Source organism: Mobula hypostoma, chromosome X1 (genome assembly GCF_963921235.1).
Source record: "Mobula hypostoma chromosome X1, sMobHyp1.1, whole genome shotgun sequence".
Classification (NCBI taxonomy): domain Eukaryota; kingdom Metazoa; phylum Chordata; class Chondrichthyes; order Myliobatiformes; family Myliobatidae; genus Mobula; species Mobula hypostoma.
Genome location: NC_086128.1, coordinates 42665858 through 42690697, shown reverse-complemented (window position 1 = coordinate 42690697; position 24840 = coordinate 42665858). Strand labels below are relative to the sequence as shown.

General features: G+C 41.0%; 1 protein-coding gene across 5 annotated transcripts in view; it reads left to right on the top strand.

Moving 5' to 3' along the window:
- hdac5 (histone deacetylase 5) overlaps positions 1 to 24840 on the top strand; it is a 330728-nt gene that overhangs the window by 8092 nt on the left and 297796 nt on the right. The window contains exons 2-3 of one of the 5 annotated variants that reach the window (XM_063037382.1): positions 18974 to 19107; positions 21021 to 21090. The exons of 3 other annotated variants lie outside the window; for them this stretch is intronic. The gene's annotated coding sequence lies outside the window, so the exon portion shown is untranslated. The remainder of the gene's footprint in view (positions 1 to 18973; positions 19108 to 21020; positions 21091 to 24840) is intronic. One more of the 5 variants, XM_063037381.1, reaches the window with a different exon arrangement.

Genomic DNA, 24840 nt, shown 5'->3' with positions numbered 1-24840 from the left:
TTGTGCAAACTTGTTGCCCACTGATACCCTTGGGGAAACTTGTCTCCTCTTTCGCTCTGACTCCCTCCAGTGCACTCTTTCTCTTTTCTCGACTTGTTCATTTATTCTCTTGTTCATTCTTTCTTTCCCTCTCTATTTTACACATGATTTGTATAAATTAGGGTTCCAGCATGCATGCTGTTGTTTGTGTGCTTTGTGCCTCAAAAAGTGTTGTTCAATTAGTTTAAACTTTAAAGCAATATGTAGTTGGTGAAGATTGAATGCAGTTTTTTTTGTCTTGTTCTTCCAGGTGTCAGATTCCCTTTAGAGGACACTGTACTGAAAGGGATTTCTAATCCCAATAAATTGCAAGATTGAAAGCCATGGAGAGCTTGTGGGTGTTTTCACAAAGCATTCAATTGCCATTAACCATTAATCCTTGTAATAGACCCATTGTTTAATTTGAGGAAAAATCTTGATATTGTGGTGGGGGGGGGGAGTATGGGGGTGTGATGGGTCCTCTGGCTTTCAAAGCATTCCAGTGGCAGAACTTGTCCTTCAGTTTGAGAGATCCTTTGTCACAATTAAACTCTGTAATGATCTGGGAGCAGGCTTTCATCAGAACACCGTGTCTGGGGTTCACTGCAATAAAAGAGATGCCCCAGCTGTTCGCTTGCTTCTCAGCAGACTTTTCTTCCCCTCTTCCCCTCCCCATACTGTTCCCACTGTTATTTGATACTGAATTCTGTAAACCATTGTGAATGTTTTATGTTAAGATGGTACAAGCTGTTGCATAAGAGAATAAAGGGGAAAAAAAAATGAAGCGGATATAGGAGAGCTGAAATTATGTGGCTTGTGACGTAATTTAGAATGATCATGGTGGATTCTCAAGTTTTATAAGCTGTAAGACTAATTTATTTGGGCATACTTACAGACAATGAGAGGTATAAGTAATATTCTATGTGATTTTTTTAAATCAGTGGTTGGTGATTCTCTGTCCTGATGGTATTTCAGATCGTATGTGAGCAGTAAATGAAAGGGACTTAAGTTACTTGTATTGGTAGTGTATGTATGGGTCTTCGAAAAGACTATAGAGGGAATTACAGGGCGGTGATTATTATTGAGTAGTGAGAATATAATGAATCCCCTTTTCTGATATTTTTGGTACTTTTTTAATATTTGGGTGTCACTGAGGCCAGCAATTATTGCCAAGCTTATTTGTCTTGGGGAAAAAAGTAGGCCTTTTTGAACTGCTGCAGTTTACTGCTGAGGATAATGCAAGAGTTCCTGGACGGTGAAATAAGGTTATATATTTCCAAACTAGGGCACTGTGTAACTGGGAGGAGAGCATGTAGTTGGTAGTGGTCTTACGTACCTGCTGCCCTTGTCCTTCGTAGTGATGGTACCATGGGTTTAAGAACTGCTATCAGAGTAGGTTAGGTGAGTAATCAGTTCATCTTGTAGATGATATAATATATGAGATGCTATGCACAAGTAGTGGAAGGAATGAAGATTCTGGATGAAGGGTAGGGTGCTAGTCAAGTGAACTGCTTTGTCATGTGCTAGGCAGCACTTATCCAGGTAGGTGGAATGTGTCCCATCACACTCCTAACTTGTGTCTTGCAGATAGCAGAAATGTTTTAAGATATCATGTGTTAAATTGCTTGTCACAAGACACTCAGCCCTCGAAGCCACAGTAGATGGTCCTATTTTCTCTTGTCAATGGTGACAACCCCACCATTCATACCCCATTAATGACAAGGTACTCAGTAATGGTAACATTGGTCTCTCTGTGGTTGGCAGAGGCCATTTGTTGGTACTAATAAGCATTGACTGATTAATGGTTGATAATGTCATGCACAAGCTACAATATTTTCTGAGGAAGTACATATGGAACTGGACATAAGGAAATCTTCAGTGAACATCTCCACATCTGTCTTTATGATGGAAGGAAGGCCATTTATAAAACTAACGATGGGTTAGGCCCAGTACACTGTCCTGAGGAACACCTGCAGTAATGACCTAGACTATAATAATTGGCCACCAGAAACCATAACTATCCTCCTATGTATGAAGGAGTACTCCACCTATTGAGCATTTTCCCTTCATTGCTCATTGGGCTTCAGTTTTAACAGGGCTCTTTGATGCCATACTCAGTAAAATGCTCTCTTGATGTCAAGAGCAATCACTCTCACTTACCTCCAGAATTGTGTTCTTTGGTCTCTATTTGGATTAAGGCTGTGTTAAGGTTTGGCGATGAATGATGCTGATGAAACCTGCATTTATGAGCTGTTATCGATGAGTAAGTGCCACTTGTTAACACTGACAGTGAGTGCCACTTGTTAACACTGACAGTGACACCTTCATCGCTTTGCCGCTGATTGAAAGTAGACAGATTGGACAGTAATTAGCTGATCGGATTTTTTTTGTTAACAGGATACAAACCAATGAATTTTATACATTGCTGGATGGGTGCCAAAATCCTAATGGTCCAGAAAGGGCTCAGGCAAAAATGTATCTAGGTTAGGGTGCAGGTTTTAATCATGAGAGCTGGGATGCCGTGTATTTCTAAAACCTTTACAGTGTCCAATGTCTCAGCTGTTTGTTAATAACATTTGGCATGAATAGAATTTTCACCTGCACTACTTGTGGCTGAATGTGTGGCTTCCATATTTTTCTGCCATTCAGAACCTTCTGGAGTGGAAGCAAGTTATCCTTGATTTTGACAGACTTGAGAAGGGACTAAAATTCTTATCTTTTCTTCAAGCATATATAGTATTTAATTGTTTATAAAATAGAGTTGAAATGAGTAGGATTTCTTATCAGCATATATTACAAATGTTAAATCAGAATATCATCCTAGTTTAAGGTGATGTTTTTGTGTAGCAATATGCTGTTCTTTGTAATGTGTGGTCAGCAAAACTTCAGGAATGATTTTTGTTTTGTATTCTGGGTTATGAACCTTTGACTTTTTAAGCCTTCATGCTTTTTACAGCCTCAATTCGATTTCAAGACAGTAATTAGTTTCACATTTGATCTTTTATGGACCTTTTCCATTAAATTTTGACATATTGATTCCTGACTTTTGTTGTGGTAATGTCTAGGTTTTGCATTGTTCACTCTCATTTGACAAAAAGGTGTGAGGTTAACTTCTATTTTAATTTCCTCCATGACAGTGGTGAATCGCTTTTCTGATATTAGACTGAGCACCTTCCTGATATGGGAACTTGTTTACATCAATTTTTGGCATGGTTTTTCAGAAATTATTTTTTAAAAACACAGCTGAGCAATTAATATTTTAAAATGTTTACTATTTAGTTTTATTGAAGATGTCATTGCATTTTTATTGACATTGATAAAATGGACTTTATACTGTATATTCTGAGATGATAAATGTAATAATTAGACATAACTTCCTTTACAATAGTATTAAATATCACCTGGTTATTGGTTAATTCCACATTTGTTATTTGTTTTATCAAAATGTTAAAAGTACAATTTAATAAAATATACTAAAGGTATACTTTAACACAATCTAACAGTGATTGTAACTAGTACAGAAGTATAGTTTTCAATTTACTTGTAATTCAATAGTTTGGACTAAAATATGATTATGAGTTAGGGACTTTGGAGTTCAGATTGTGGGGGCATATTTGAAATGCATCTTTCGATTTCAATACAAGCTTCAAAATAGGAAATAAAAATGTCTTCTAGCAAATTGAAAATCAATAACTTGGCTTGAGGAGGAGTTATATCAACATTTTCTATGAAGATAATTTAATGTTAAAGATAGAAATTAAGGTGATAGAATAAGATTGGAGATTAGTGAGCAAACTAGATACCACTTGCTGAATTATGGGGGAGGGGGAGTCTTAAATACATTTTTATAGGTGGTTCAATGAGAATGACTTATGTAATGGTATTTAAAAAGATACAGTTACTGAAAAGGGGATAAATTGTTACATTGTAACAGAATGGTTAGATCACTGTTGGGGTAGAGTTCAGAGAGCAGGTCTCCAAATGATGAGTGTAAGATGCCTGTTCAGGATGGGGGAGGTTGAAGGCATATTTTTTTTTCATATAGAATGTGGAAATTGTGTCTTTTCTGGAAAGGCTGAACAAGTTGGGTTTTCTTCAGAAATAAATGGCTGAGGTTGATGAGATCAAACCTTTCTGATTATCTAGGAATGTATTTAATGGGAAGATTGGTGAACTCATGAGTAGAAAGACATAAAAGGTGGGCTTAGATGAAGAAATGGAAGGCATAAGCATTGGCTAGTTAGGTCAACTGATCTTGTTCTGTGTTTTGTATTGTACTTGAATTTTGGCTTTTATCCAGTTAAGAAACATTTGTTAGTATGGAACACATTTCATAACTATTATTTAAATCATAATGTTTGTCATGTTCTGGGGGGGGGGGGCGGGGTGAGGGCTCATAGCAATCAGACCGCTATGTGATGGTCAGTTTCAACTTTCAGAGAATGACCATTTCGGAAGAGCACATGGGCAGTTTTTAGTATTTCTGTGAGCTTTTTGGGTAAGGGCATAGAAATTAAATATTTTCCTGTCCGTAAGGTAGTGGAAAGACCATTCAGTTTGTGACCCCCTCCAGCGAGTCACCTAGAATTAGTGCCAATTTTTTTTTCTTTGGAGGGGGTGGGAAATTTGTTATTTAATAGACTAAAGTAAATATAGAAATGAGAATATTGTGGGGCTTTTATCTTACTACAGCATGCACTAAGTCTGAGAAAGAGAAAGTTTTAAACTATTAATGGAAATAAATACTGAACTTTGGCTGTAATTCAAATTCCATTATAAGGAATCTGAAATTGATTTTTTTTGTTACTTGAGGCAAATTTAGTTCTGTAGTGAGTAGGAAGCATAAGTGACTGGTCATAAGACTGGGTGGTGCAAAACTATCTCATGAAGTACAAAAAATGATTCTCTACACATTCATCATTATTGCTTAAGTTTGTTTCAGTCACATTACAGCTGTGAAGGTTGTGGACATATGTTTTCATCTTAACTCAGTTGTGATGGCATCCAGCTGTGTATTTTTTTTCAAATTTGGAGACCAGACATCAAAACTCATTTGAATTTCATTCCATGTTCAAAAATTTGAAGGTGACCAAATACTGTGTATTTTGTAATTTCCAATTAATATTTTGGTACATTTCTGATTATTCTCAATTGTTGAGTCTTGATTTGAATGCATATTTTGGATTTGGATAATTAAAAGTTTCATGTGCACCAATTCTTGAGGCCCTTCATTTAATCTGCAGCATACTTATCGTACTAAATTTAGGTAAACTTAGTGCCTTCAAATTAATGTTGAATCAGTTTGGGGGAAAAAAAACAACTGAGTGTGGATCTTCTGGCTCCTGTACCTCCTACCCAATAGTAGCAGTAAGAAGAGGGCATGTCCCAGATGATGAGGGAAAGCTGCCATCTTGAGGCACTGCGTCTTGAAGATGCCCTTGATGTGGGGAGGTTGTGTCTATAATGGAGTTGGCTGAGTCTACAACCCTCTGCAACCTCTTGTGATCCTGTGCAATGGCCCCTCCACACCAGGTTGTGATGCATCCTGTCAGAATGCTGTCTACTGTACATCTGTAGAAATTTGCCAGTCTTTATTGACATACCAAATCTCAAACTCCTAATGAAGTATAGCTGCTGGCATGCCTTCATGATTGCTTCAGTGATTTGGGCCCAGGATAGAACCTCTTGAGATGTTGACGACCAGGAACTTGAAGCTGCTCACCCTTTCCACTACTAACCCCTCAATATGGACCATTGTGTATTCTTCAGACTTTCACTTTCTGAAGTTCACAATCAATTTTTTGGTCTTGCTGACATTGAGTGCAAGTGTGTTGTTGCAACAGCTCTCACCACCCAATTTGTTTCACTCTTGTACACCATATTGCCATCTGAGATTCTGCCAACAGCAGTGGTGGTGTTGTTGAATTTGCAGATGACATTTGAGCAACACATTTGAGGATCTGTCCTGGGATTGGCATGTAAATGCCATCACAAAGAAGCCACAACAGTGCCTCTACTTTCTTAGAAGTTTGCATAGGTTTGGCATGTCACCTAATACTTTGATAAACCTCTCTAGAGGCATGTTGGAGAGTATCCTAGCTTGTGGCATCATGGCCTGGTATTGAAACACCAATGCCCAGGAACTGAAAAGGCTGCAGAATATGGTGGATACAGCCCAGTCCATCACAGGAAAAGCCCTCCTCACCATTAAGCATATCTAGAAGGTGTACTGCCTAAAGAAAGTGGCCTCCATCATCAAGAATCCCCACTACCCAGGCCATGCTGTCCTCTTGCTGCTAGCATTGGGCAGGAGCCTTGGGTCCCACACCGCCAGGTTCAGGAACAGTTGTTACCCAACAACCATCAGGCTTATGAACTGGCATGGATAACTTAACTCACCACAACTCTGAACGGATGCCATAACTTGCAGACTCACTTTCAAAGACTCATGTTCTCAGTATTACTTATTTTTTATTTGCATATTTTGTCAATTTTTGCACGTTTGTTGTTTGTTAGTCTTTCTTTATGTGTAGTTTTTTTCATAAATTTTGTTTTTCTGTAAATGCTTGCAAGAAAATGAATTTCAGGGTAGTATATGCAGTCATGAGTGTAGAGAGAATAGAGACCATAAGATATAGGAGCAGGAGTAGGCCATTCAGCCCATCGAGTCTGCTCCGCCATTCAATCAGGGGCTGGTCCAATTCTTCCAGTCAACCCCACTCCACTGCCTTCTCCCCATACCCTTTGATGCCCTGGTCAATCAAGAACCTATCTATCTCTGCCTTAAATGCACCCAATGACTTGGCCTCCACAGCCACTCGTGGCAACAAATTCCACAGATTTACCACCCTCTGACTAAAGTAATTTCTGCACATCTCTGTTCTGAATGGACGTCCTTCAATCCTGAAGTCGTGCCCTTTTGTCCTGGACACCCCTACTATGGGAAATAACTTTGCCATATCTAATCTGTTCAGACCTTTTAACACTTGGAATGTTTCTATGCGATTCCCCCCTCATTCTCCTGAACTCCAGGGAATATAGCCCAAGTGTTGCCAGATGTTCCTCATACAGTAACCCTTTCATTCCTGGAATCATTCTTGTGAATCTTCTGTGAACCCTCTCCAATGTCAGTATATCCTTTCTAAAATAAGGAGTCCAAAACTACACACAAGTACCTTATAGAGCCTCAACATCACATCCCTGCTCTTGTATTCTATATCTCTAGAAATGAATGCCAACATTGCATTTGCCACCTTCACCACTGACTCAACCTGGAGGCTAACCTGTAGTGTATCCTGCACAAGGACTCTCAAGTCCCTTTGCATCTCTGCATTTTGAATTCTGCCCCCATCTAAATAATAGTCTGCCCATTTATTTCTTCCACCAAAGTGCATGACCATACACTTTCCAACATTGTATTTCATTTGCCACTTCTTTGCCCATTTCCCTAAACTATCTAAGTCTCTCTGCAGGCTCTCTGTTTCCTCAACACTACCCGCTCCTCCACTGATCTTTGTATCATCGGCAAATTTAGCCACAAATCCTTTCGTCCCATAGTCCAAGTCATTGACGTACATTGTAAAAAAAGCAGCGGTCCCAACACTGGCCCCTGTGGAACTCCATTGGTAACGGGCAGCCAGCCAGAATAGGATCCCTTTATTCCCACTCTCTGTTTTCTGCCAACCAGCCAATGCTCCACCCATGCTAGTAACTCCTCTGTAATTCCATGGGATCTTATCTTGCTAAGCCGCCTTGTGTGCGGCACCATGTCAAAAGCCTTCTGAAAGTCCAAGTACACCACATCTACTGCACCTCCTTTGTCCACCCTGCTTGTAATTTCCTCAAAAAATTGCAGTTGGTTAGTCAGGCAGGATTTTCCTTTCAGGAAACCATGCTGGCTTTAGCCTACCTTGTCATGTCCCTCCAGGTACTACGTAATCTCATCCCTAACAATCGATTCCAGCAACTTCCCAACCACTGGTGTCAGCCCAACAAGTCTGTAGTTTCCTTTCTGCCGCCTCCTACCCTTCTTAAATAGCGGAGTAACGCTTGCAATTTTCCGGTCATCCGGTATAATGCCAGAATCTATCAATTCTTGAAAGATGCCTCCTCAATTTCTCCACCTTCTTCCTTCAGAACCCAAGGGTGCATTCCATCAGGTCCTGGAGATTTATCTACCTCAGACCATCAAGCTTCCTGAGCACCTTCTCAGTCATAATTTTCACTGTACATATTTCACTTCCCTGACACTCTTGAATGTCCGGTATACTGCAGATATCTTCCACTGTGAAGACTAATGCAAAATATGTATTCAGTTCCTCTGCCATCTCTGTGTCTCTCATTACAATAATATCTCCAGCATCATTTTCTATTGGTCCTATATCTACCCTCAACTCTCTTTTACCCTTTATATACTTAAAAAGCTGTTAGTATCTTCTTTGATATTAGTCGCCAGCTTCCTTTCATAATTCACCTTTTCCTTCCTAATGACCACCTTAGTTTACTTCTGCAAGTTTTTAAAAACTTTCCAATCCTCTATCTTCCCACTAACTTTGCCTTCCTTGTATAAACTCTCTTTTGCTTTTACTTTGATATTGACTTCACTTGTCAGCCACAATAGTGTCCTTCTTCCATTTGAAAATTTCTTCTTATTTGGTATATATCTCTCTTGCACTTCCCTCATTTTTCGCAGAAATTCCAGCCATTGCTACTGTGCTGTCCTTCCTGCTAGTGTCTCTTTACAGTCACCCTTGCCAGTTCCCCTCTCATGCCATTGTAATTTCCTTTATTCCACTGAAATACCGACATATTGGAATTTAGTTTCTCCTTCTCTAATTTCTAAGTGAACACGATCATATTTTGATCACTGTTCCTTCAAGGTTCCTTAACCTTAAGCTCTCTTATCACCTCTGGATCATTGTACAACACCCAATCCAGCACAGCTGATCCCCTAGTGGGCTCACAATAAGCTGTTCTAAAAAGCCATCCCTTAGACATACTACAAATTGTCTCTATTGAGGTCCAGTACTGGCCTGGTTTTCCCAATCCACTTTCATGTTAAAATCCCCAACGATTATCATGACATTGCCCTTCTGACACACCTTTTCCATCTCCTGCTGTAATTTGTAATTCACATCCCAGCTGCTGTTGGCCTGTATACAACTGCCATTAGGGTTCTTTTACCCTTGTCATTTCTTAACTCAAGCCATAGAGATTCTACACCTTACGATCCAATGTCATCCCTTTCTAAAATTTTAATATTATTTCTTATACACAGGGCCACACCACCCCTTCTGCCGACTAACCTATCTTTGCGATATACCGTATATCCTTGGACGTTCAGCTCCCAGTGGCAGCCATCCTTTAGCCAAGTTTCAGAGATGGCCGCAACATCATATTTGCCAATCTGTAGCTGAAATTCAAGATCGTCAGTATAATTTCTTGTGCTGTGTGCATTCAAATATAACATTTTCAGTTCAGTATTTGTTGCTTTCTGTTTTAACTGCACCACACCTCTATTGCCCTGTAACTCATCCCACTGGCTGTAATTATGCCTCATCTCCTGCCTGTCCATTCTATCATCTCTGTTGCACGCTATCTTTGAATTATTTCTGTTTTCTCCTTCCTTAGCCCCATCACTCAGGCTCCCATCCCCCTGTCAAATTATTTTAAACCCTCCTGAACAGCTCTATTAAACCTGCCTGCTAGGATATTAGACCCTTTTGGGTTCAGGTGTAACCCGTCCTTTTTGTACAGGTCGTGCCTCGCCCAGAAGAGGCCCCAATGATCCAAGAAACCGAAGCCCTGCCCCCTACAGCATCTTTCAGCCATGCATTAAAATGCCTGATCATGCTATTCTTGTGCTTGTTAGCACATGGCACAGACAGCAATCCTGAGATTACTACCCTGGGAGGTCCTGCTTTTCAGCTTCCTACCCAACTTCCTGAATTCTTGCTTCAGGACCTCCTCCTTCTACCTATGTCATTGGTACCAACGTGTACCAAGACTTCTGGCTGTTCACCCTCTCCCTTCAGAATACTCTTCACCCGATCTGAGACATCCCATACCCTGGCACCTGGGAGGCAACACACCATGCGGGTATCTCTACCAGGCTGACAGAACCTCCTGTCTGTTCCCCTTACTATGAATCCCCTATGGCTACCTCATTCCTGATCTTCTCTCCCTTCTGCACCACGGAACCAGGCTCAGGGCCAGAGACCCGATCACTGTGGTCGTCTTCTGTCAGGTGCCCCCCCCCCCCAAAAACAGCAACCAAAATGAGGTAACGATTACTGAGAGTGAAGGCCACAGGGGTGTTCTCTACTATCTGAGCTCTTCCCATCCCTTTACTGACAGTCACCCACTTTACCTAACTCTGCAACCTCAGGGTGACAAACTCCTTGTCGCTGCTATCTATCTCCTACTCACTTTCCCTAATCTGTAGGTCATCAAGCCGCAGCTCCAGATCCCTAACACGGACCCTCAGAAGCTGCATCTCGGTGCACCTGTGTGGATGTGGCCATCTGGGAGACTGGAAGATTCCCAGGATTTCCATATCTGACATCCAGAGCAAAGTACTAACCCTACAGACGTGTTCTCTATTCCTCCAAAAAAAATGCAAGGGCAAATTTACCTTGCCAAAGCCCTACCAGTCTGCCTCAGACCACTCTGTCAATGACCGTTCCACTTGGCAGTAAATCCCTTTTATGCCTGAACCTTCTCTGCTCTCCAGCTCACGATTGGCGCTCCAGTTATAGCCGAGTTCCCGCGAAGCTTTCTCTTTTTAAATTTCGCTCCCGAACCTGTGTGCCGCCTCCTCTCTCTGCTCTCCAACTCACGAGCTTTGGACTAAGCATGCATCCTCTGCTCCTGTGTTGATTGTCAGTGCGGAGGAGATGTTATTACTAATCTGTAATGACAGTGATCTGATGAGGAAGTCAAGGATGCATTTGCAGAGGTAGTACAGAGGTCCAGATTTTGACACTTGTTGATTAGTGCTAAGTGACTGATAGTATTGAATGCCATGCTGTAATCAATAAACAGCCTCCTGGTGAATGTATTGCTGTGGTCTAGCTGCTCCAAAGCTGCATGGAGAACCAGTGAGATTGTGTACTCTGTAGACCTGTTGTGGCTGTCAGTAAATCACAGTGGGTCTAGTTCCTTGCTCAGGCAAGAGTTAATTCTGACCGTAACGAACCTCTTCAAGTACTTCATCACAGTAGTTGAGTGAGTGCTGCTGGGTAATAGTTGTTGAGTCAGTTCAGTGGAACCCAGAGCAGTGGTATTGTCCTCTTGCATGACATGGAAGTCGAGGAGACTTCCAGTGTCCCTGATGACTACACCTGTGAGAAGTGCATTTAGCTGCAGTTCCTTACAGAGTGCTTTAGGGAGCTGGATGACCTACAGGTCATTCAGGAAACAAGTTGACTGGCAATAGTTACAGGAAGGCAGTTACTCCTAAGGTGCAGGTAACTGGGTGACTATCAGGAGAAGGAAAAGGAATATGCAGTCAGTGCAGAGTGCCCCTGTGGCTGTTCCTCTCAATAGCAAGTACATAATGTTGGATACTGTTGGGAGTGTGGTGGGAAGAACCTATCAGAGGAAAGCCACAGCAGTCAGGTCTCTGGCATTGAATCAAGCTCTGTGGCTTATAAGGGAAGATGGGGAGAAAAAGTGAGCAGTGGTGATAAGGAATTCATTGGTTACGGGGGCAGACAGGTGATTCTGTGGGCGAGAATAAGGTTCCTGGATAGTATGTTGCCTCCTAGATGCCAGGGTCAGGGACATCTAGAATCAAGTTCATACCATTCTTAAGGGGATGGTGAGCACCCAGAGGTTGTGACCCAAGTCGGTATCAATGATGTGGGGAGGAAATGTGACGAAATGAGTTCACGAAATTAGGTGCGAAGTTAAAAGATAGATCCTCCAGGGTGTTGATCACAGGGTTGCTATCTGTGTCATGTGCTCCTGAGGCCAGAAATGGGAAGATAATGTAGTTAAGAAGATGGCTAGCTATATGTAAACTGCATTACATAGTTGGGAGGGAGGGCTTCATTGATCTCTCTTCCAGGGAAGGTGGGATCTGTACAAATGGGGTGGTTTGTACATGAACTGCTATTACAGGGACGGGGTGGTGGTGGTGTTCAAGTTCAACAGTGCGTGACAGGGAATGAGGAAAGGTGCAGCTAACTCATCGTTTCATATCGCCAAATCATATCGTTTCCTTGCGGCCTAGTAGCACATCTTTGCGGCCCGGTGGTTGGGGACCACTGTTGTAGGGGAGCATTTTGGATCCAGTAATCATAATTGCATTAGTTTCAAGATAATTTTGGAGAAGGGTCATTGGGTTGAGATTTTAATTTGGGGAAAGGCCAATTTTGATGGCATCAGGAGGTCTGGCATGTGTGAATTGGGACAGGTTGTTTTCTGGCAAAGGGATACTTGGTAAGTGGGTGACCTTGAAAAGTGAAGTATTGTACAGAATCTGTGTGTTCCTGTTAGAATAAAAGGCAAAGCTAACATGTCAGGAAACCTTGATTTTTTTTTTCAAGCAATATTGAGGTTAAGAAGAAAGGGGCATAAATCAGGTATGGGCAGTTTGGATCAAATGAGGTGCTTCAGGAGTGTAAGAAATGCAAGAGAACACGAGGGAAATCGGGAGGGCTAAAAGAGAACATGCTATTGCTCTGGCAGACAAGGTAAAAGGGAATTCCAAGGGTTTCTGTAGATCTATTAAGGGTAAAAGGGACAGAATTGGTCCTCTTGAAGATCAGCGTGGTCATCTATGCATGAAGCCAAAAGAAATGTGGGAGATCATAATATTTTTTCTTTGCATCTGTATTTACTCAGGAGACAGGTGTAAATTCTATATAACTGAGGCAAAAGGTTAGTCAAGTCATGGACCATATCCTGATTACAAAAGAGGAGGTGCTTGCTGTCTTGAGGCACTTTAGGTTGAATAATCTGCAGGGCATAAGAAGATGTCCCTTTGGACCTTGCAAGAGGCTAGTGCTGAAATTGCAGGGGCCTTGAGGTATTTAAAATGTCCTTGGCCACTGGTGACGTGCTGAAAGACTCGAAGAATAAGATGGAAAATTTCAGGCTAGTTGAAGTTGTATAAGGCATTGGTCATATCGTATGCAGTGCTGGTCAAGTACCTACAGTAAAGATATCAATAAGCTTGAAAGAGTGCTGAGAAAGTTTTCAAGGATGTTATAATCACATACAATTACAGCACGGAAACAGGCCATCTCAGCCCATAACCCTCCATGCCTTTCCTGTCTATATATCTATCCAATTTAACTTTAAACGACAACATCGAACCTGCCTCTACCACTTCTGCTGGAAGCTCGTTCCACACAGCTACCACTCTCTGAGTAAAGAAGTTCCCCCTCATGTTACCCCTAAACTTTTGCCCTTTAACTCTCAGCTCATGTCCTCTTGTTTGAATCTCCCCCACTCTCAATAGAAAAAGCCTATCCACGTTAATTCTATCAATCCCCCTCATAATTTTAAACACCTCTATCAAGTCCCCCCTCAACCTTCTACGCTCCAAAGAATAAAGACCTAACTTGTTCAACCTTTCTCTGTAACCTGGAGATGAAACCCAGGCAACATTTTAGTAAATCTCCTCTGTACTCTCAATTTTATTGACATCTTTCCTATAATTTGGTGACCAGAACTGTACACAATAGTCCAAATTTGGCCTTACCAATGCCTTATACAATTTCAACATTACATCCCAACTCCTATACTCAATTCTCTGACTAATAAAGGCCAACATACCAAAAGCTTTCTTCACCACCCTATCCGCATGAGATTCCACCGTCAGGGAACTATGCACTATTATTCCTAGATCCCTCTATTCTACAGCATTCTTCAAATCCCTACCATTTACCATGTATGTCCTATTTTGATTAGTCCTACCAAAATGTAGCACCTCACATGTTTCAGCATTAAACTCCATCTGCCATCTTTCAGCCCACTCTTCTAACTGGCCTAAATCTCTCTGCAAGCTTTGAAGACCTACTTCATTATCCACAACTCCACCTATCTTAGTATCTTCTGCACACTTACTAATCCAATTTACCACCCCATCATCCAGATCATTAATATATATGACAACCAACATTGGACCCAGTACGGATCTCTGAGGCACACCGCTACACACCGTCCTCCAATCTGACACACAGTTATCCACCACTACTCTCTGGCGTCTCCCATCCAGCCACTGATGAATCCATTTTACTACTTCAATATTAATGCCTAACAATTGAAGCTTCCTAACTAACCTTCCGTGTGGAACCTTGTCAAAGGCCTTACTGAAGTCCATATAGACAACATCCACTGCTTTACCCTTGTCAACTTTCCTAGTAACCTCATCAAAAAATTCAATAAGATTTGTCAAATATGACCTTCCATGCACAAATCCATGTTGACTGTTCCTAGTCAGACCCTGTCTATCCAGATAATTATATATACTGAAGAAAAGAAATTATTCAAAATCTCCCCCATCTCTTTTGACTCCACACATAGCTGTCCACTCTGATTCTCTAAGGGACCAATTTTATCCCTCACTATCCTTTTGCTTTTAATATAACTGTAGAAACCCTTTGGATTTATTTTCACCTTACTTGGCAAAGCAGCCTCATATCTTCTTTTAGCCTTTCTAATTTCTAATTCCCTGTTGCCAGGGCTTGACGACCTGAGTTATAGGAAAAGGTTGAATAGGTTAGGACTGTATTACCTTGAGTGTAGATCAATCAGGGGAGATTTTGCGGAGTTATACAAAATTGAGGTGTATAGATAGGGTAGATGCATGCACACTTTTCTCTGAGTTTGGGTGAGACTTGAACTAGAGGTCATAGGTTCAGAACGAAAGGTGAAAATTCTTCTCCAGTTGTAAGGGCTTTCCAGATTTAACAGTGACCAATGATGTGTTGTATGAAGTATGCAAATCATCACTGTTTTGTTGTGAAATGCTGGCAAACATGTCGTGCTTTCTATTTCTAAAAGTTTTCACGAAGTGACTGACAATAAGCCAAGTTCTTGTTGCTTTATCAGAGTGTATTCTGTTCAGATGTTCAAGGAGCCTGAATGGTTTCATTGCCTCAGTTGAGAAAACTTTTTCATATAACAGACATTGGTTGTTGTTGGTTGTGTGGTGCTGGTATAAATACACTTTTCAGATACTCCATACTATACTGTCTACACCTTTTCATTTCATCTGCTTCTGCCATTTTTGTTATGGATAACGACCACGATCAATCACTAACTGTTTAAGTCTAACCTCAAGTGCTGTGATCAATAAAGGGGAAAGTTGGGCCATTGTCAGAGCTCAAGTAAAACCTGACTCTCTGCCTGAAGATGCATGAAGTGGAGCAGCAATATCTGTGGGCCGTGGGCTGGAGAAATGCGGTCAAGATCATTCAAAAGAACAGATTCTGAACTTTACCACATTGAATGCCATACCCTAATGCACAGGAATTGTCACTGTGTGATTAGAGTATGGGAATCGTACAAGCTAATGCTATACTACAGTAGTGAATGTCAATAATGCACAGGCTGGGCCCGGAAATAATACAATTTCTTCAGTCCAGATTTCTCATGATAAGCAAAATACAAAAGTGTCAAGTTGCTTTTCAACAATTATGACGTGCTTCGAGCAAAGTCTAAGAGAACAGTGGGTTAGCAAGAGTAGAAGTGTTTATGTGATCTTTATAATCAATTATGAGACACTGAGAATCAAATGCTTATAATTAATTTTTTAATTTAAGACTGTAATCTCTCTCAGCTACGCCCCCCCCACCACCACCGCCGCCCACAGAAGGATGGGGGGTAATATCGCTCATTTTGGGACTCCAGGGCTTCTGGTTTTTGGAAACTCGGTATGTTCTCATGGTATGCAGGGCTTGAGGTCAGTGATGGCATTCAAATCCGCAAGTGAATCTCTTGTCCTTTGCCCCCACTGACACCCATTGCCTGGGGTGAATAGCTGTCGACCCCGCCAAACAGTGCAAATGCTTGGGTGCGGATAAGGTGTGAGTTGCCCAATGATCAGCTACGACACAAATATGAAACAATATACCAAGTGCGAGTAAAGAATTATACTTTATAGCAAATTTTGGTGATGGGTTAGTAGCAACAACTAAAAGAAAAGGTGCCATATAAGCAACTTATCAGTCTTGTGCACATAATATTTTAATACATTGGAGCTCACGCCTCCGATTCCATCCACAACGTCCTTCCGAGACTCCGGCCACCCTCCGAACCCCCGAGGTCCAGTATCTGCTGCCCTGAAACCGCTGTCCATTCCCCACATGTCCATCCCCTCTGCTCGCCTCCCGAAAAAGCCCGCGCTCCTCAACTCAGCACACATATACAAGATAACAGAACGTGACTTCCATTGGCTAACAAATGAATACAGTTTTGCATTATCACATTGTATAACCCAAACATTGCTGTTACAGAGAACCCCTTGCTCAACTGTTAACAGTACGAGAAGCCATTTTAATATAACACCTCAGAGAAGTCACTTTGGTAATAAGCGATTAACAGTTAACAGTCCGTCTAGTATTACTGAGAGCCCTACACTCTGAATGTGGTCCAGTCCACCGATTCAAAACAGTCCAGTTCCTCTGCCTCCCTCAGTCATATCTTTGTGCTTCTCATCACTGGTGTTGTGGTCTTTCAGTTCAAATGGTAAACATGTAACATAGAAATTTGCCTATCTATTTGGGAAGACTTGGCTGTTGGCTTCCAGTTAAAGTTTGTATTCTTGGCTTCTGGGCCTTGGGCCTTGAGTAAAATTGGTGTGCAGACAGCAGTCTTGTGAGTGCATGCTCCATAGAGTACAGACTTTGAATTAGGGACTTCTGAAAATTTGAGTTACGGTAAGTAGGATCGGTTGGTGCGTGGCCAGGTGGTTAAGGTGTCGGTCTAGTGATTTAAAGGTTGTGAGTTCGAGCCTTAGCTGAAGCAGCGTGTGTGTCCTCGAGCAAGGCACTTAACCACACATTGCTCTGTGACGACACCGGTGCCAAGCTGTATGGGTCCTAATGCCCTTCCCTTGGACAATGTTGGTGGCGTGGAGAAGGGAGACTTGCAGTATGGGCAACTGCTGGTCTTCCATACAACCTTGCCCAGGCCTGCACCCTAGAAACCTTCCAAGGTGCAAATCCATGGTCTCGTGGGACTAACGGATGCATAAAAAGTAGGATTGGTAGGAGCAGCTCAATATACTCCATCCCTAGGTTACAATGCCTAACTTGTATTAATGTTCCCATAATATTGTTATAATATTAAATTATATTGAATTCAAAAGTCCAAAGCACATACATATGAATGTAATGACACAACTAGTTTCCTCTCTCTCCACTTATAGTAATTGTTTCCTCTTTAGCAGTCTTGTGTGCTTTTGATTTTATTCATTGCAATACTTTGGAGATATGGTTACCATATAGAGTGATTTCTGTGTATTTTCTGACTTACAAAATTGGCTTTTGGGTGTCATTAAAAACGGAATCTTTTTGTAACTAGAGAGGGCTTGTGCTAGCATTGGTTTGAAAATATGATCCCACAGTTCAAGAGGTACATTAGTTCAAGACGATTGATTGATGAGTATTTTGTTTCGGATTCACATATCACATGTGTGGAAATGTACAGTGAAATGTATTGTTTGCAATAACAACCAACACAACCAAATGGTGTGCTGAAGGCAGCCCGCAAGTATCACCACATATTCTGGCACCAACATGACATGCTCACATTGCTCGGCAGAACAAGAGTATTCAACAAAACAAAACACAACACAACAAGCAACAAAACAACACCAGCAACACAAGGTCCGTCCTTCCCTTGTACCTGCCCACCCATGCACGTAAGTAGTCCTCCAAGCCCAGAACAAGTTTTCTTTGGCCTCCAGCAGACTTGTGGATTCACAGACATTTGGCTTCAAGTTTGCCAGCCGACTTAGGCCCAAGCTTCTGCAGACTTCAGATTGACCTTCGGACGTCATCCTCAGTGTTGACCCCAGGACATTCGAATGATGATGAATGAGGACCCAGGACACTAGGCCTCAAACTTTGGTCTTGCTGACTTGCATGCCTCTGGGGTCACCGGCCTTCTCACCTCCTGCCCACCTGGAATTAAGATCCTGGAACGCACTAATCACTCACTGACCCGGGGGGTGGGAGAGGAGGAACCACCAGCCCTCAACCTCGATGGTCTGCCAGTCTGATATCTAACCATGGATCTCCCATGTCTGCGTCACTGACCTTCAAATGCGGAGCTGAGGCCTATAATTTCCCCACAGTCCTGGCCTAGACCCTAATTCTCCTCTCCATCTCTAAAACCATCCCTACGAACCTAAAAGAACAACTTTAAAAAAATTAGAGGTATAGCAGGTGGCTCTACTGAGTGGAGTGAGTGCATTTTGTGATTTTTGGGAAATTGACTGTTTCTCCAGTGACATATAATCATGCCCAGGGAATGTCTGCAGCTGCACAGCTTAAATTCCAGATGTTAGAAGTTGAATAGTTGAGTCACTGTGGCACATTCTCAAGGCTGAAACTTTGAGGGAAAATAGCTATAATGCACCTGAAGAATGTATGGTCATGAGAATTGGTGATCACCAGACTGATTGAGGAAGCTGATGTGTGTTTGTTTCTCTCATTTGCACATTTTGTTATTGAAATGCTAGCATGGTTCCATCAGTAGCTCAGTTATGAAGGGATGAGGGTTGAAGAGTGAGAAGAATAGTGATAGAAAATTTTATAGTTAAGGGAACAGATAAGTATTTTGGGAGCTGTTGCCTAGTATTTGGACCAGAAAGTTCTGATGGAGAATCCTTAATCTGAATCATTGAACATTTCTCATCCCGCAGATGATGCCTAATCTGTTGATTGCTTCCAGCATTTTTGATGTTAAATTTGTTATGTTGCCTCCTTGGTGCCAGGATCAAGGATGCCCCTGAATGGCTGCAATGTGTCCTGAAGGGATAGGGTGGAGAGCCAGAAGTTGTGATCCACATTGGTCCTACAAGCAGATTTTCGAGAGCTTGGAAAGAGGTTAAGCAGCATCACCCTGAAGGTAATTATCTGAGGATTACTCTCAATGCCATGTGTTGACAATGAATTATGTGGTGGAAAGAAACTACAGAATGGAGCGCAATTCACACACGTTATTCTTCAACTGGACTGTAAGCAATATTATTACAGGAGTGTTTGCTGGTATTTTTAGAAGAGAATTTAAACTGGCTTAGTAGAGAATGCGACATAGGAGTTGCAAATGAGAGAGAAAAAGTTAGAAGTGAAAAACATACTAAAATGTATAGCATAAAGACAGGCAGTAAATAAGTTAGAGTAAGGAGAATTATTCATGTTGTCAACTTCAGTCATATGTATCTAAATGCCCACTGCATCTGAAACAAGATTGAAGAATTGACAACCTAAATAGTAAAAGTCTGATACAATTACCTTTGGAGAAATGTGGCTGTAGGGTGAATCAAAGGTGAAAATGAAATATTAGAGAAAATTAATGTTTTGGTGATAAGTAAGGCATGTGGCATGCTTGTCTTCATTGGTAGGGGTGTTGAGTATAGGAGGAAGTCATGCTGCAGCTACAGAAAACTTTAGTCAGACTACACTTAGAGTATTATGTACAGTTCTCGTGTCTCATTGTAGGAAGGATGTAGAAACTCAAAAAGGGCACAGAAGAGGTTTACCAGGATGCTGCTGGATCAGAAGGTATGTACTATAAAGTAAGGTTGGACAGAATTGGATTATTCTTCCTTCGGAGTTGGAGGCTAAGGGTAGACCTGCTAGAGGTTTTTAAAATTGAGATGTATAGATGAAACAGTTATAATGTTTTCCACATAATAGAAATGACAAATACCAAAGGGCATGCTTTTTAAGTTGGGGGGGGGTGACTGATCTAAGAATGACGAGGGATAAATTTTTTTATGCAGAGTGTGGTAAGTGCTTGAAATGGTTACAAGGGTAGTCGTGGAACCAGGCAGTTTGAGGCTTTTGGATAGACATATGATTATGAAGTGAATGGAGGGATATGGATGACACACAGGAGGAGGTTATTTAGTATAAATTGGCATCATGATTGGCACAAAGTCATGGGCCGAAAAGCCTATCCAGTGCTGTATGTTCTATATTTAGGATCGATAGTTAAAATGGAAAAGGAGGTAGGATAGTACAGTTTAAAAAAAAAATTATGTTAGTACAATAGTTTGAAAGAATTATTGCTTGACAGATGGGAATATAAAATCAGAATCTCTTTGGGTGGAGATGAGCAGCAAAAAGGAACAGAATACATTGGGAGTTGTTTGTATGCCTCAACAGTAATAATGACATGAGACGTTAGAGGTGCATGTAAGAGATAATACAGCAACATTATTTACATAAAGATTAGGCATAATGTATATTACTAATAATGCATATGAAATAGATTTCTCAATCACTGTTGAAGAAAGGATAATCTGCTGATCAAGAAACAGCAGAGAAATTCATTGAATTTGTGAAGATTGTTGCTGATGAAAATCTAGCACCAGAACAAATCTACAATGCAGATTATTTTTATACCTTACATAAAACTTCTTTTCAAATAAGTAAAATGCAAATAGTGTACTGTAACGTTTTAATCAAAACATGGCATTGAAGATGGAGACTGAAAGCCTGTTGTTCAACAGCTGATTCAGGTATTCTCCTGATGCTGCTGTACTGCTTTTGTTAGCTTACACATATTATATTTTCATTATATTAATGGTATGTAATAATTTTTACTTTTAAGTACCTATCTGTGATGAGCAAGTGTAAGGCAAAGACTGCTTATCAGTAGCACATAAATTCAGAGCCAAAAATAATGATGGTCCCAAGCTAACTCATTATATATTCCAAACTCCGAAACCCTTCCGGGCTGAAGCATTTTGGATGAGGGGTACTCAACCTGTAATAGGTTATTATTTATTCCAAATCTGTGTTGTTGATTCCTAGACTTATGCAACCATGTGTCACCTTTAATCAGTCAGATTAAAGAATCAATATGCAACGTCTGAACCAGAAGGTTAGCATATTTACTTCTATCTAAAATTTTGCACAAAAGCAATTTATAGATAAAGAAATGTGCTATTAAGGACAATTAAAATAGGAATGAATGAAAAAGTATACTCTTCAACAGTTCAGAAATCACAATGGTTTAGAATATGGTTTGCCAGATAGTATTTGTCATACTCTGTCTCACTTGCTGGGATCCCAGTTCCATGTTATCTGTCCACTAAAATTTACTTATTGGTAAAGTGCTATAGCCTTTAAATTTGTGCATGAAGTGTATATCGCCATAAAGTTATTGATTTTATTAAGTGTGCATGGATTCTAAAATTGGTGCTAATTCACTCCGTAATTTTATTCGAAGATGCACAGCATGAAAATTATATAAGTCATCACTGTAGACTACAGGTGCAACAGGAACTTTCTCAGTGCCTCAGTACTAAAATCCTTTAATATATGTATCGTTATGTCATTATCCCTTTATGTCTACCTTGACTTTCAAATGAAATGAATAATTAAATTATTGTAATGTACGGTATGTTACACAGAAATTTCATTTGTATTATCAAATGATCAAATTTATTGTTCGTTATAAAATGTGGTATTGTTAGGAACTGGTGTTTGAAAAATTCTATATTTTACAGTATTGCTGGTTGTTCCATCATGAGCAAAAATCTGTTATCTTTACAATCTTCATGTCTTAACACCAAGTTGAATTTTGTGCTAATAACCCCATACAAACTTGAAGCTGTTCTTTGAATCTTTTAAATGTAATAAGGGAGTTCTTGTCATCACCTTTGTTCTTTTTTGAGATGATTCATGTCCATCAGTGTATTTAACAGTACATCTGAAAATAGTCTGAAGTTGGATGTTCCTTTATTGCAGTTCCCCATGGAGTCTGACTATCTAATTGCAGTAGCAAGTATTTCATAATGAAATTTAATGTAACAAAATAAAACCTGTATTTCCTAACCTATTCCCACAAAATGTATTGTTTAATGCATTTATCAGGTGTAAACTCTGCTTTAGATGGCAAAAAATATTTTTTTAAGATTTATTCATGTTTTAATTACATGCATGGATGTCCTTTTTGATTGTGTCAAATATACAGAGGTCATTCCTATTTTTGTGGTGTGCTTCACATTTTGTTATAGTTGGAGAATCAGGCAGCTATTGAGCTAGCACCTGAAATTTGTAAACAGGTACTTACTACGTGAGAATCCTGAGCCTGAGAAATGTGTATTTACATTGAAGCTGATAATCCACTATCTGGCTTGTTTGGAAATCCTGATCGTTTGGCATCTGACTTATCAATTGCTGATGTTCACCTTCCTTTATAAACTCACAAGGGCTCTGTCTCACATGCTCTCAAACTCACCAGGTTTGCTAAAAAAAAATATATTATACTACCATAATTGTTATGTAACATTTTTTAAAAGTTATAGAAGTGTGTTGGAATATTGTTTGTTATAATGTTTAGTGGTCTGGAAAAGCTACTAGGCTGACACCACCAAAGGCATGACTGTACTGAAACATCAAGTTTTACTGTCACTGCAACTATACGGTAACTACGCAAGGTAAAAACAGTATCGACTATACCAGTGATGCCTCCCTTCCTAACGCTCTAAACAGCTTTTGTACATGCTTTAAGGCATGCAACACATCAGCCCCCTTCCAGGTGAGTAGCCACTGTCTGTAGCAACAGCATATGTGAGAAAGATTCTGCAGAGACTCAACCCCTCCTTCCTCACCCTCCTCTTCCCCCCCCCCACCCCCACCCCCCAACCAACACCCAAGGCTGCTGGGCAAGACAACCTTGCAGCTCACTGATGTCTCCATGGATATCTTCAACACTTCGCTTATCCAGGCTACTGTCCCACATTCTTCAAATCAGCCACCATAATCTCTATACTAAAGAACTCCACACCTTCAGAAATAAATGACTACTGCACAGTGGCACTGATGCAAATCATCATGAAGCATTTTGAATGGCTGGTAGTGGCACACCTCAAGACTCCAGTCCTGCCACACTGGACACTCATCAATATGCTTACCAACAGAACAGTTCTGTTCCACCCTTCCAATTGTCCTCAGCAAGGGGGTGGTGGGGGGGGGGCAGGGCTGTGTGCTGATCCCATTGCTGTACACCCTGCTCACACACAATGCATGACCAAACAACTGAGTAATTTACATTATCGAGTTCACCAATGACACAACAGTGGTGGGGCTCATCACCAACAATAATATGGCCTGCAGTGAGGAGGTGAAAAAGCTCAAGGCCTGGTGCCAGGCAGATAAGCTCTTCCTCAATGTCAACAAGACAAAGGGGATGGTTATCGACTTCAGGCTCACACCCCTCTTTACATCAGTAGCACAGCAATAGAAACTGCGAGCAGTTTAATTCTCCTGGGAGTTCACATCTCGCACAGCCTCTCATGGTCGCAGAACACATCCTATACAATCAAGAAAACTCACCAATGCCTATACTTTCTGAGGAGCCTGAAATGAGCTTGACTCTGCACATTAATGCTCACGACCACCTACAAATGCACAGTAGAGAGCACCCTAACATGCTGCTTCACCGCATGTTATGGAAATTGCACTGCAGCAGACTGGAAGGCTTTACAGAGGCTAGTCAAAACTGCCTAATGCATCACTAGCACCAGCCTACCCGCCAACAAGGACCTATATACAGAAAGGTGCCAGAACTAGGCCAGCGATATCATGAAGGATCCCACCTACCCAGCTCATGGACTGTTTACCCCACTCCCATCAGGACTCAAAAACAGTTACTTTCTTCAAGCAGTGAGGCTAATCAACACCTCCACCCACTAACCCACCCTGCCACACACCCCCACCACCACTACTTCATCATTTCCTGTCAGTCACCTTACGTGAAGACACTTCTGTACCTAGCATCACTTTGCATACATACAATCAATCTATTTTGTATACTGATATTGTTGACTGTCAACAGAACTAGGTTAGGAAATTCACTACGCAACTTGTAATTAATCGAAGCTCGTACTTTATTGTCTCTGTACAAACAGCAGCATAACTATGTTGACCCCGGGCCAACAGTTTAGAACATGAATTCTACTATTCCCTCTGTACCAATACTCAGACCACTTGTCCAATTTATAACACTAAAATAGGGGTTCTCCATTGGCCGGATGATCGATTCTTTCTTCGCCCAGCCCCTGGCATGGGGGTTCTTCCTTACAATGGTGGGTACCTTGAGAGAGTTAAAGCTGATAGCATGCTCGAAGTGTCCACTTTTATACTCGTTGCTTACCAATTCAAATGTTGCATTCCAGTGTCATTGGCTGTAGGTTATCTGATTGATCTTTAACATCTTTTTATTGGCTCTGCGCCAGGCCAGCATCCATTTATTTGCTCTCTTCCCAGCAAGTGACAATTGGTAATTTATGGTTCTTTGTTCTCTTCCGTAACCAGCTCGAATCACTCCAGGCAGGCACCAGCCCCAGCATTCACAAACCTGCATGTTATGTTATATTGAAGAACACCTCACACATAACTTATTATTTGGAAATGACCTCCAGTCCAGCAGATTACCTGAAACATCACTGTGTCTACTTTAAACACAGAAAGCAAAGCAATTCCATCTCACAGAATGGAGGATGTAAAACAGTGCCACAAAATGGTAGCCTCCATCTCCAAGCATGTGGCAGGAACAAAGACAATTGATCTGTCTGCTTCCACTGTCCTTGGCCCATTTGAGTTCAATGTTTTCTTCCATATTTTA